We start from the raw sequence: 13,218 nt of genomic DNA on the forward strand, positions 1-13,218 counted from the left end.
CACACAGTAAGTGCTCAATAAACGTGATCGAATGAATGAGTGAATTCGACCTACATACTCCATCCGTCACCAAATCCTGTCAGTCCAACCTTCACAGCATCACTAAGATCCACCCTATCCTCTCCATCCAAGTGGCTCCCATGTTAATCCAATGGCTCCTCCCGTCCCGCCTTGATGACGGCGTGAGCCTCCCGGCTGACCTCCCCACTTCCCGTCTCTCCCCACTCTAGTCCAGACTTCAGTCTGCCGCCCTCGTCATTTGTCTACAAAAACGTTCAGTCCGCGTGTGCCCCTTCCCCAAGACCCTCCAGGGGTTGCCCGTCCCCCTCCGCATCAAACAGAAACCCCTCATCCATCGGCTTCCAGGCCCCCCACGCCCCGGCCCCGTCCTCCCTCCCCTCCCTTCCGTCCTCCTCCGGCCCGGGCCGCACGCCGCGCTCCTCTGCCGCCGCTCGCCTCCTCCCCGGGCCTCCGGCTCGCCCGGCCCGCCGCCGACCCCTGACCCACGTCCTCCTTCTTGCCCTACCTCCCTAATCTGACAGACAGCCACTCTCCCCTGCTTCAAAGCCTACTGAAGGCCCACCTCCACCAAGAAGCCTTCCCTGACTGCGCCCTCCTCTCCTCTTCTCCCGCTCCCTTCTGCGTCTCCCTGACTCTCTCCCTTTCTACATCCTCCCTCCTCCCAGCTTCACCTATGTCCATCTCTGTCATTTTATTTACTTGTACTGCTGTCGTTCCCCCCCCCCCCAGACTGTGAGCTCATTGTGGGCAGGGAATGTCGCCGTTTATTGTTGTATTGTCCTCTCCCAAGCGCTCGATACAGTGCTCTGCACACGGTAAGAACTCAATAAATACGATTGAATGAATGAATAATAAGCAGACCCATTGCCTGTCCACAATGAACTTAGAGACTAGAGGAGGGGATACAGAAATGAATACAGATAAATAAATGACAGGGACTGGGTCCAACCTGGTGAACTTGTATCCACCCCAGCGCTTTGAACAGTGCTTGGCACATAGTAAGCCCTGAACAAGTATTATTACTATCATTATTATTATTATTATTATAATTATTATTATTAGTAAGCACCACTGAGTCATTGTCAATTCATAGCGACTCTATGGATCTGCTTTTTCCAGAACATCCCGTCTTCTGCCGTAATCTGTCACCTTGCTAACGGTTCCGAGAAGCGGCGTGGCTTAGTGGACGGAGCCCAGGCTCGAGAGTCACAGGTCGTGGGTTCTAATCCCGGCTCCGCCACTGGTCAGCTGGGTGACCTGGGGCAAGACACTTCCCTTCGTTGGGCCTCAGTGACCTCATCTGGAAATTGGGGATTAAGACAGTGAGCCCCACATGGGACAACCTGATGACCCTGGATCTACCCCAGTGCTCGGAAAAGTGCTCGGCACATAGTAAGCGCTTAATTCATTCATTCATTCAATCGTATTTATTGAGCGCTTACTATGTGCAGAGCGCTGGACTAAGCGCTTGGAATGGACAAATCGGTAACAGATAGAGACATTCCCTGCCCTTTGACGGGCTTACGGTCTAATCGGGGTAAATGGTGGTGTTTGTTAAGCGCTTACTAGGTGCAAAGCACTGTTCTAAGCGCTGGGGGAAACAAGGTGATCAGGTTGTCCCACGTGGGGCTCACAGTTTTAATCCCCATTTTACAGATGAGGGAACTGAGGCCCAGAGAAGTGAAGTGACTTGCCCAAAGTCACCCAGCTGGCAAGCGACGGAGTGGGGATTTGAACCCATGAACTCTGACTCCCAAGCCCGGGCGCCTTCCACCGTACCACGCTGCTTCTCTTAACAAATACAATTATTATCATTATTATGATCACTGATTAATTAACTCCTGGACCCAGCCAGCATCTCCCGTAGTTCATCAGCAGATGGTGCCGCAGCTCAGCAAATGGGAGAATCCTCCCTCCCCTCTCCAGCCACACGCACACACGCATCCAGCAACCTAGGAAGAGGTGGGAAAACAATTAATATTTCGATTAAGCGTTAATAGCCGCCCGCCTATTGAATACCATCCCTCCCGCCGAACCCCCCACAATGTTATGACGGCAAACGGGAGGCTGATTGTAAAGGAGTGATTCATTATTGACGATTGCGATACCAATGACCTGAAACCGGAAAGCGAGTTTCCCGACGGCGGGAAGGCATTTATTCTTTCCCAAACTCTTGCGACTGGGGAATCGCGCAGGCGGCCGTGGGAAATGCCCTGCGTTGGCATTTGGTGGATGAATGAATGATGGATGGATGGGTGAATGAATGACAGGGACCGTGTCCAACCTGATGAGCTTGTATCTACCCCAGCGCTCAGCGCGGTGGTCGCCGAAAAGCACCATCGGAACCCTAGCAACGATAATATTTAACAACGGTAATTGCTATTATTGTTGGTATTAGCGGTCAGTGGTATCGACTGAGTGTTTCTGATGTGCAGAGCACTGCAGTGAGCGCTGGGGAGAGTGCGGTGGGTAGAGCCCAGGCCCGGGAGTCAGAAGGACCCGGGTTCTAATCCCGACTCCGCCACTTGTCTGCTGTGTGAGCTTGGGCCAGTGTTTTCTTCTCCCCGGGCCTCAGTTCCCTCACCTGTAAAATGGGGATTCAATCTCTTTCCTCCGTCCTACTCGGTCTGTGAGCCCCACGTGGGACCTGATGGCCCCGTTTCTACCCCAGTGCTCAGAACAGCGCTCGGCACAGAGTAAGCGCTTAGCAAATACCATCATTATTCTTATTATTTTCTTACAATCCAACCCCAAAGCCCTCATCCATCCCTCTCCCTTCCTCTGAAGCCCATGTCGTGCGCCTCTACCACCCACTCCAGATACTACTAGTATCTGGGAATAATAATCAGAATAATTTGGGTATTTGTTAAGCACTTACTGTGTGTCGGGGCGGGGGGGGGGCGTGGATACAAATTAAATCGGGTTGGACCCGGTCCCTGTCCCACGAGGGGCTCACAGCTTCAATCCCCACTTTACAGATGAGGGGACTGAGGTCCGAGAATAATAATTATGACGGTCTTTGTTAAGCCAAGCCAACCTTCTATGTGCCAAGCACTGTTCTAAGCCCTGGGGAAGATACAAAGGTGATCAGGTTGTCCCCCGTGGGGCTCACAGTCTTCATCCCCATTTTCCTGGTGAGGAAACTGAGGCCCAGAGAAGTGAAGTGACTTGCCCAAAGTCACCCATCTGATAAGGGGCGGAGTCGGGATTAGGACCCACGATAAGCGTAGAGGTCTGGAAGTCAGAAGGACCTGGATTCTAATCCTGGCTCTGCCGCTTGATTCTGTGTGACCTTGGCCAAGTCATTAACTTCTCTGGGCCTCAGGTCCCTCACCCGTAAAATGGAGATTAAAAGTGTGAGCCCCACGGTGGACAACCTGATCACCTTGTATCTACCCCGGGGACTCTGTCCAACCTGATGACCTTGTATCTACCCCAGCCCTTAAAACAGTGCTCGGCATATAGTAAGCGCTTAACAGATACCATAATTTTTTTCTTCAATTCCCACGTGGTTGTCCCCGATGACCCTTCCTCTGACCGCTTCCTCTCCCGCCTCAAGTCCGCCGACCTCCTGTTCCACCCCAGCTCACCCACCCGGACACCCGGCCCACTCCTCCCGTGCGGTCACGGTACCGTCTCTCCCCTCACCAACTCTGAAATCCCTCTCTCCGACCACGACCTCCTCACCTTTCTCCTCTCCCACCCACCTCCATCCCCCGAAATCTGTCCCGTTCCCCCACGGAGACCTCCCTTCTTTCGACCCCGTCTCTTCTTGTCCAGTCCCGGCTCCCCATTTAGCCTCCGTACCCAAAGCAGCGTAGCTCAGTGGAAAGAGCCCCGGGCTTGGGAGTCAGAGGTCGTGGGTTCTAATCCCGACTCTGCCGCTTGTCAGCTGGTTGACCTGGGGCAAGCCGCTTCACTTCTCTGGGCCTCAGTGCCCTCATCTAGAAAATGGGGATGAAGACTGTGAGCCCCACGTGGGACAACCTGACGATCTTGTCTCTCCCCCAGTGCTTAGAACCGTGCTCGGCACATAGTAAGCGCTTAATGAATACCAACCTTATTATTTCTACTGGTCGACCGAACCGACATCCTCCACACCGCCCTCTTTACTGAACTCAGCTCTCTCGCTCCCCTCTCCTCTCGTCGATCTCGTACCACTAAGCCACGGGCCCGGGTGGCCTCCTCAGTCTGCCGCCTTCGCTCCCGTGCACGAGCCGCAGAGCGGGGCTGGAGGAAATCCAGAGACCGGGCCGACCCTCTCTGCGTCCCATTCATCCTCTCCTGCTTTAACTCTGTCCTCTCTCTGCCCGGCAACATTTTCTCTCCATCCTCTTGGATCTCCCAACCTCCTGCCTCTCCCCACTTCAGTCCAGACTTCACTCCACTGCTCCGATTCTCTTTCTACAGAAACGTTCGGGGCATGTCACCCCCCCTCCTCAAAAATCTCCAGGGTTGTCCATCCACCTCCATATCAGACAAAAACTCCTCACTATGGGCTTCAAAGGCCTCCATCCCCCGGCTCCCTCCTTCCTCCCGTCCCTTCTGTCCTCCTCCATCCCTCCCAGCGCGCACACTGCGCTCCTCTGCTGCCGCTCACCTCCTCACGGTGCCTCCTTCTCACCTGCCCCACGGCCGAGCCCGGGCCCATTTCCTCCCGCTGTCCTGGACGCCCTCCCTCCTCACCTCCGCCAAACAAGCTCTCTTCCCCTCTTCAAAGCTCTCCTGAGCGCTCACCTCCTCCAGGAGGCCTTCCCACACTGAGCCCCCCTCTTCCTCCGCTCCTCCTCCCCTCCCCGTCGCCCCGACTCCCTCCCTCTGCTCTACCCCCCTCCCCGCCCCACACCTCTTGTCTATATTTGTACATATTTATTAATGATGTGTATACATATCTATCATTCTATTTATTTATATCGATGCTATTGATGCCTGTCTACTTGTTTGGTTGTCTGTCTCCCCGCTTCCAGACTGTGAGCCCATTGGGTAGGGATTGTCTCTGTTGCCGAATCGTACTCTCCAAGCGCCTAGTACAGTGCTCTGCACACAGTAGGCACTCAATGAATACCACTGAATGAATGAATTGAGAAAACTAAAACCATCAGGGATGATCTCCCTAAAATCTCCCCTGCTCCTCTCCAGTCCTTCCCTCCTCCTGCCTCCTCTTCGACTCTCCCGTCTTTCCCATCTGTATCTCCAGGGGCCATCGCTTGCCTCCTATCAAAATCCGATCGATCAATCCATCGTACTTTTTGAGCGCTTACCACCTGCAGAGCGCTGTATCACGAACTCGGGAAAGTACGATAAAACAGAGTTCAATAGTATTTATTTATTTATTGAGCGCTTACTATGTGCAGAGCACTGTACTAAGCGCTTGGGATGAACAAGTCGGCAACAGATAGAGACGGTCCCTGCCGTTTGACGGGCTTACGGTCTGATCGGGGGAGACGGACAGACGAGAACGATGGCACTAAACAGCGTCGAGGGGAAGAACATCTCGTAAAATTGATAGACGTGTTCCCTACTCACCACGACCTTACAGTCTAGAGAGGGAGACGGACCTGAACATAAATAAATGAATTAGGGATCTGGATGTAAGGGCTGTGGAGCTGGGGATGGGGGGCAAATAAAGGGAGTAATAAAGGGAGCGGGAGAAGAGGAGAGGGGGACTTAGTCAGGGAAGGCCTCTTGGAGGAGGTGGGCCCTCAGTAAGGCTCTGAAGCGGGGGGAGAGTCGTCGTCCGTGGGATGTGAGGAGGGAGGGCGTCCAGGCCAGAGGCGGGACGTGGGCCCGGGGTCAGAGGTGAGATAGAGGAGCTGGAGGAACAGGGAGGAGGTCGGCACGAGAGGAGCGGAGCGTGCGGCCCAGGGTGGAGGAGGAGGAGGAGAGAGGCCGGGGGAGGGAGGACGGGGCGACGTGATGAACGCCTTTAAAGCCGACGGTGAGGGGTTTCTGTCTGATGCGGAGGGGGACGGGAAACCCCCGGAGGGTCTTGAGGAGTGGGGAGACAGGGCCCGAACGTTTTCGTGGAAAAATGATCCAGGCAGCAGAGTGAAGTCTGGGCTGGAGTGGGGAAAAAACAATCCACCTCCCTCCACCTGTACATCCGACCCCATCCCTTCACACCTTATCAAAACACTCATCCCCGCTCTCCTTCCCTCCCCAACTGCCATCTTCGGCGTGGCTCAGAGGAAAGGGCCCGGGCTTGGGAGTCAGAGGTCATGGGTTCGAACCCCTGCTCTGCCGCTTGTCAGCTGTGGGACTGTGGGCAAGTCACTTCACTTCTCTGGGCCTCGGTTCCCTCATCTCTAAAATGGGGATTAAGACCGTGAGCCTCACATGGGACAACCTGATGACCCCGTCTCTACCCCAGCGCTTAGAACAGGGCTCTGCACATAGTAAGCGCTTAACAAATACCAACGTTATTATTATGATGATTACCTCATCTGCAAAATGGGGATGAAGACCGTGAGCCTCATGACCCTGTCTCTCCCCCAGCGCTTAGAACAGGGCTCTGCACGTAGTAAGCGCTTAACAAATACCAACATTATTATTATCTTCAACCGTTCACTCTCCGGTGGCTTCTTCCCCACTGCTTTCCAACATGTCCATGTCTCCCCTAGCCTAAAAAAAACCCTCCCTGGACTCTCCCAGCTCCTCCCAGTGATGGCCCCATCTCGCTCCCACCCTTCCTCTCCAAACTCCCTGAGCGAGCGGTCTACACCGGCTCTCTCCACTTTCCCCTCCTCCAGTTCTCTCCCGGTCCCCCTCCGGTCTGGCTTCCGTCCCCTTCGCTCCACAGAAACCGCCCTCTCTAAAGTTACTAACGATCTCCTCCTCGCCAAATCCTCTGGCCTCTACTCCATCCTCATCCTCCTCCACCCCTGGGCTGCCTCGGACCCTGTGGGCCACCCCCTTCCTTTGGAAACGTTATCCAACCTGGGTTTCCCGGACCCTGTCCTCTCCCGGTTCTCCTCCTACCTCTCCGGCCTCTCCTTTTCCGCCTCTTTCTCTCTCCTTTTCACTCTCTCTCCCTCCCTCTCACTGTGTCTGTTTCTCTTTCTCCCTCTCTCCCTTTGTCTCTTTGTCTCTCTCTCTCTCCCCCTCTGTTCCTTTATAATAATAATAATTATAATGATGGCACGTGTTAAGCGCTTACTATGTGCCAAGCACTGTTCTAATCTCTCCTTCTGCCTCTCTCCATCTGTCTGTCTCTCCCCCGGGTCAGGTCACCCCCCTGGAGTGGCCTGGACGGGGGACCATCAGTGGTCACCGAAGCAAATATATGACTGGGTGAGGAAAGGGAGAGGGGACAGGGAGGGGGGGTGGGGAAAGAGGGGGGAGGAGGAGGAGGAAGAGAGGAGGGACGAGAGGAGGAGGAGGAGGAGGAGGAGGGGACCATTCATCCATTTGATCATATCAAACACCGAGTGCAGAGCGCTGTACTAAGCGCCTGGGAGAGGACAATACAACAATAAACAGATGTATTCCCTGCCCCATGACAAAGTCACGCAAGCTCTCGGTGTGAGAGTGAATCTGGGGCTGGGGGGTGGGGGTGGGGAGGGTGTGCAGAAGCGTTCCCACATAAAAACACACACACACACACACACAGAGATACGCTTGCCTGGATCCCGCCCCACAAGCACCCAAGGTCACACTCCCCAACACATACACGCCTATGCAATGTATACACAGAGCGCACACGCAAAGCTCATGTGCCCGCCTGCTCTGCCCACCCACATGCACACACACGTACTCATCGTCTCTTTTCCCCTCCTTCTCCTCCTCCCCCTCTTCCTCTTTCCCCTCTTTCTCTTCCTCCCCCTCCTCCTTCCCCCATTTTTCCTCCTCCTCTTCTTCTTCCTCCTCCTCCTCCTCCCCTGTCTCATCTTCACCCTCCCTGTCCTCCTCCTCCTCCTCCTCCTGGTCCTCTCCCCCGGCCCCGGCAGGCCCTCCCGCGGGCCCGGCCGCCAGGCCTCCCCCTCCGTCCGTCGGGCCGGCCGACCTTGGCCGCTCAGAAATCAATATTTCACCATTAAAATCTCTCGGCGGACACTTCAGGCCCATCTGTCCCCCGCCGGGGGCTGAGGCTGGGGCCGGGGCCGGGGGCCGGGGCCGGGCCTGGCGGCCGGGGACGGAGAACCGCAGCCCACCGCCCGGGCTCAGGGGTCAGAGCCGCCGCTCCTCGCCCCCCGGAGCCCCCCAAGTCACCCCCCCGGAGCCCCTTCAGCCTGCGGGCAGTGACGAACGCTCCCGGGAGCCCGCCCCACCAGGCCCAGGGACAGTGATGGACCCCCACCAGAGCATCCGGCCACCACTCTGCCCAGAAACTGGGCCCCTGGGACCCTCCTCCTCCTTCTCTTCCTCCTCCTTTGCCTCCTCCTCCTCCTATTCCTCTTCCTCCTTCTCCATAGCCTTCTCCTTTTCCTCTTCCTTCTCCATGGCCTCTTTCTCCTCCTCCTCCTCTTCCTCCTTCTTCTCTTCCTCCTCCTTCTCCATAGCCTTCTCCTTTTCCTCTTCCTTCTCCATGGCCTCTTTCTCCTCTTCCTCCTTCTTCTCTTCCTCCTCCTTCTCCATAGCCTTTTCCTTTTCCTCCTCCTTGTCCATGGCCTCTTCCTCCTCCTCCTCCTCGTGGCTCCCTCCTCATCCTTCTCATTCATTCGGTGGTATTTATCGCGCGCTTACTGTGTGCAGAGCACTGTACTAAGCGCTTGGGATAGGACGATACGGAAATAAACAGTGACAGATGAAGAAAGGGAGCGAGTCTGGGCGACGCAGAAGGGAGCGGGAGGTGAGGAAAGGAGGGCGCAGTCAGGGAAGGCCTCTCGGAGGGGGTGGGACTTCAGTAAGCTTTGAAGGGGGGGGAGAGTCATCGTCGGTGGGATTTGAGGAGGGAGGTCACTTGTCCTCGTCGTCCTCCTCCATGTCCTCCGCCTCATCCTCCCTTTACACTCCGGGTCGTGGGTGGGGACGGGGAGGAGCGGCCTCCTCTGCCTCCATGGGCCCAGCCACGACGGGTCTGGCTGGTCTGTTGCCGACTTTTTCACTCCAAGCGCTTAGTACAGTGCTCTGCACATAGTAAGCGCTCGATAAATACGATTGAACTGAACGGAGGGGCGGACGGGTAGGAGCGCTCTGGCTCGCTGTAGCGGCCGCGGGCTACTGTCCCGTCCCCGCTGCTCAGCACAGTGCTCTGCACACAGCCGACCGGAAGCTCCTTGAGGGCAGGGATCGTGTCTTCTTAATAATGTTGGTATCTGTTAAGCGCTTACTCTGTGCAGAGCACTGTTCTAAGCGCTGGGGTAGACACAGGAGGATCAGGTCGTCCCACGGGGGGCTCACAGTCTTTATCCCCATTTGACAGATGAGGGAACTGAGGCCCAGAGAAGTGAAGTGACTTGCCCACAGTCACCCAGCTGACAAGTGTACTTGCTCTAGTGTCCTCTCCCGAGCGCTCAGTACACTGCTCTGCACACAGCAGACTGGAAGCTCCTTGAGGACAGGGCTGGGTCTCTTGACTCTGTCGTTCCCTCCCAAGTGCTCAGCACAGCGCTCTGCACACAGCAGATTGGAAGCTCCTTGAGGGGAGGGATCCTGCCTCCTCTATTCCTCTCTCCCAAGCGCTCGGCACAGTGCTCCGCACAAAGTACTCAATAAAAACCACTGATTGAGAAGCAGCGCGGCCTAGTGTGAAAGAGGGAGTCAGGAGACCCGGGCTTCAATCCCGGCTCTGCTGCCTGGCCGCTGTATGACCCTGGGCAAGTCACTTCACTTCCTCAGCGCCTCAAGTTCCTCACCTGTGAAATGGGGATCACCTAACGTGGCTCAGTGGGAAGAGGCCGGGCTTGGGGAGTCAGAGGTCATGGGTTTCGAATCCCAATTCTGCCACTTGCCAGCTGTGTGTGGAGGGACCCCGGGAGGAGAACGAGCCCCGACCGGACACCCCAAAGACCGCCGGGAGCGGAGCCGGGGTCGAAAACCCGAAGCCGGAAGGCGGGGGGAGCCTTCCGAGGACACCATTTTAGGGTCCGGCGTCGGACCCTACCCTGCCCCGGAAGATCCCTTGGAGACCGAGCTCGGCCCCCCATTTCCTCTGCTCCTCCTCCCCTCCCCATCGCCCCGACTCCCTCCCTCCGCTCTATTCCCCTCTCCTCCGCCCCACACCACTTGTCTGTTTTTGTACGTATTTATTATTCTATTTATTTTATTAACGATATGCATCATCTATCATTCTGTTTACTTATAATGATGCCACTGATGCCTATTTACTAGTTTTGTCGTCTGCCTCCTCACTTCTAGACCGCGAGCACGTTGCCGGGTAGGGATCGTCCTCTCTTTGTTGTCGAATTGGAGTTTCCAAGCGCTCAGTATGCCGCTCCGCCCAGAGGAAGCGCTCAATAAGTATGATTAAATGAAGGAATGAACGAATAATCCCGCCTCTTTCCGCCGCCCGCCGTGAGTCCCGGACCCTGTCGCTCAACCTCTCCGGTCCCTCTCTCCACAAGGTGAGGAGGAAGCCCCTACCCACCGCTCATTCGCTCGTTCGTTCATTCATTCGTTCGTTCATTCATTCATTCAATCGCATTTATTGAGCGCTGACTGTGTGCAGAGCACCGTACTAAGTGCTTGGGAGAGTCCAATAGAAAAATAAACAGATCGATTCTCTGCCCACAGTGAATCCCCTGACGGCCTGCCAGGGGAAGCAATGAATAAATGAGGGACGTGGACGTGAGTGGTGCGGGGCCGGAAGGGGGGATGAAGGAAGCGCGCGAGTCGGGGGGGGGGATGCGGAAGGGAGCGGGTGAAGAAGAGAGGAGGGTGCAGTCAGGGAAGGCCTCTTGGAGGAGGTGGGCCTTCGGTGAGGCTATGAAGAGAGGGGAGAGTCACCGTCTGCGGGATCTGAGGCGGGAGGGCGTTCCGGGCCGGAGGCCGGACGTGGGCCGGGGGTGGGCGGCGGGACGGGAGAGATGGGGGCCCGGGGAGACGGTCAGCTCCTTGCGGACGCTCCATTCTAGCGGACTCCCCCAGGCGCCTCGCGCAGTGCCCTCCGCGCAGCGAGCGCTCCGGCAGAGCGGCCGGAGCCCGGGCCCGGAAGTCAGAAGGTCACGGGTCCTAGGCCCGCCGGGCGACCGCGGGCCAATCCCTTCGCACCCCCGTGCCCCGGTCCCCTCGGCTATAAAACGGGGAAGGAGCCCGCGAGCCCCCCCGGGACGGGGACCGCGTCCAACCCCACTGGCCCGCCTCCACGCCGGCGCCCAGTACGGGCCCCGCCACGTAGTCAGCGCTCCACGGACGGCACCGACGTTCAAGGAGACCCTCGGCCGCCTCGTGCATCCGACCCGACGATCTCCCGCGTCGGCCCCGACCACGGGGCGCCCGACCAAGGCCCGTCGTCCGCTCGGCCTCTCCGCTCCTCCCCGGGCCCCGGGGGGAGAGATGCGGGGATCGATCCGGACCAGCCGGGGGTGGGCGGGAGAGGAGGGAGAGGAGCGGAAGGGGACGATCGACTCCCGGGCTCGACGCCATCTAGTCGATCTTCCCCGAGCGGGAACAGTTGGGAAGGCGGGGGGCCGGGCGGGGATGTGTGGGGAGGAGGGGGAAGGGGAAGGGAAAGGAAGAGAGAGCCCCCCGACGGGGTCTCCTCCGTCCTCGCGGCCCCCCCCCCAATTAGCGGCGATTACGGCCTCGTTCGTCCGCGGGGGACACGGCGGGGACCGTTAGAGGTAGGGGAAATTAATCTTAATTATGCGTACCTGTGTACATACACGCAGAGGAGAGCGAGGCGCATTAATCTACATTAAAGGGACTCCTCGGTTGGCACGTTATCTCTCCCCGGCCTGGGATCTGACAGGGAGGACTCGGGGTAATTATTCCGGCAGCCCGGGGCCCGGAGACGCAATTACTTCCTCAGATCATAAATCAGGGACTCGGAGGCTCTTCTCCCGTAATTAAAAACAAAACACAACGGAGAAAGAGGAGCGGGAAGGCAGGGAGCGTCGCCTCCGCCCGGCGTTTCCGTCGGCCCGTCGGTCGGCGGGGTCTATCGGGCGCTCGCTCGGGGCGGGGAGCGGGGCCGGGCGTGGGGGAGCGGCCGCGAGGCGACCCCCGCCCTCGAGGGGCTTCCGGGGTACCGGGTGCCGAGCGCTGTACCGAGCGGAGCTCGGCGGAGGACGGGAGGGCTGGGGGACACGTCCGCCCTCAAGGGCTTCCGGTCCGCCGGGTGCCCGGCGCCGTATTGAGCGCTCGGGAGGGTCCACCGGGCGGTGGAGGTCGTGGTCCTCGTCCTCGGGGAGCTGACGGCCTACTGGGTGCAGGGCGCTGCACTGAGCGCTCGGGGGAGGACAACGGACTCAGTAGATATTCGATCGTTCGTTGTTTCAGTCGCATTTACTGAGCCCCCGCCGCGTGCGGAGCGCCGGTCCAAGTGCCCGGAAAGCCGAGGGGCCGCAGGCTGGAGGTCGGAAGGACCTGGGTTCCAATCCCGACTCTGCCGCTTGTCTGCCGCGTGACCTTGGTCGGGTCACTTCTTTTCTCCGGGCCTCGGTGACCTCGTCCGTAAAATGAGGAGGAGGACGGTGAGCCCCGTGTGGGACGGGGACTGGGTCCAGCCCGATCGGCCTCTACCCGCCCCAGCGTTTAGTACGGTGCCCGGCGCAGAGTAAGCGCTTAACACGGGTTTGGGAGTCAGAGGTCGTGGGTTCTAATCCCGCTTCCGCCACTCGTCAGCTGTGTGACCACGGGCCCGTCGCCGCACTTCCCTGGGCCTCACTTTCCTCATCCGTACAGTGGGGATGAAGACCGCGAGCCCCACGAGGGACGACCCGACGACCTCGTATCTACCCCATATCTGTTGCCGATGTGTCCATTCCGAGCGCTTCGTACAGCGCTCCGCACATAGTAAGCGCTCAATAAATACTAGTGAATGAACGAATGAATGAACAAGGAGCCGGGATTAGAACCCATGACTTTCTGACTCTCAGGCCCAGCCTCTATCCACCGAGCCACGCTACGTGCTGGGCGCTGTACTAGACTAATCCGGCTGGACACCGTCCCTGTCCCACGCGGGGCTCACGGTCTCAATCCACATTTTAGGGGCGAGGGACCCGAGGCCCGGAGAAGTGAAGCGACTTGTCCAAGGTCACACAGCAGCACTGTACCGGGAGCACTGCTCTGTTCACACTAAGTGCTCAGCGAATCCGA

The sequence above is a fragment of the Ornithorhynchus anatinus genome, chromosome 1, assembly GCF_004115215.2.
Source record: "Ornithorhynchus anatinus isolate Pmale09 chromosome 1, mOrnAna1.pri.v4, whole genome shotgun sequence".
Taxonomy (NCBI): Eukaryota; Metazoa; Chordata; class Mammalia; order Monotremata; family Ornithorhynchidae; genus Ornithorhynchus; species Ornithorhynchus anatinus.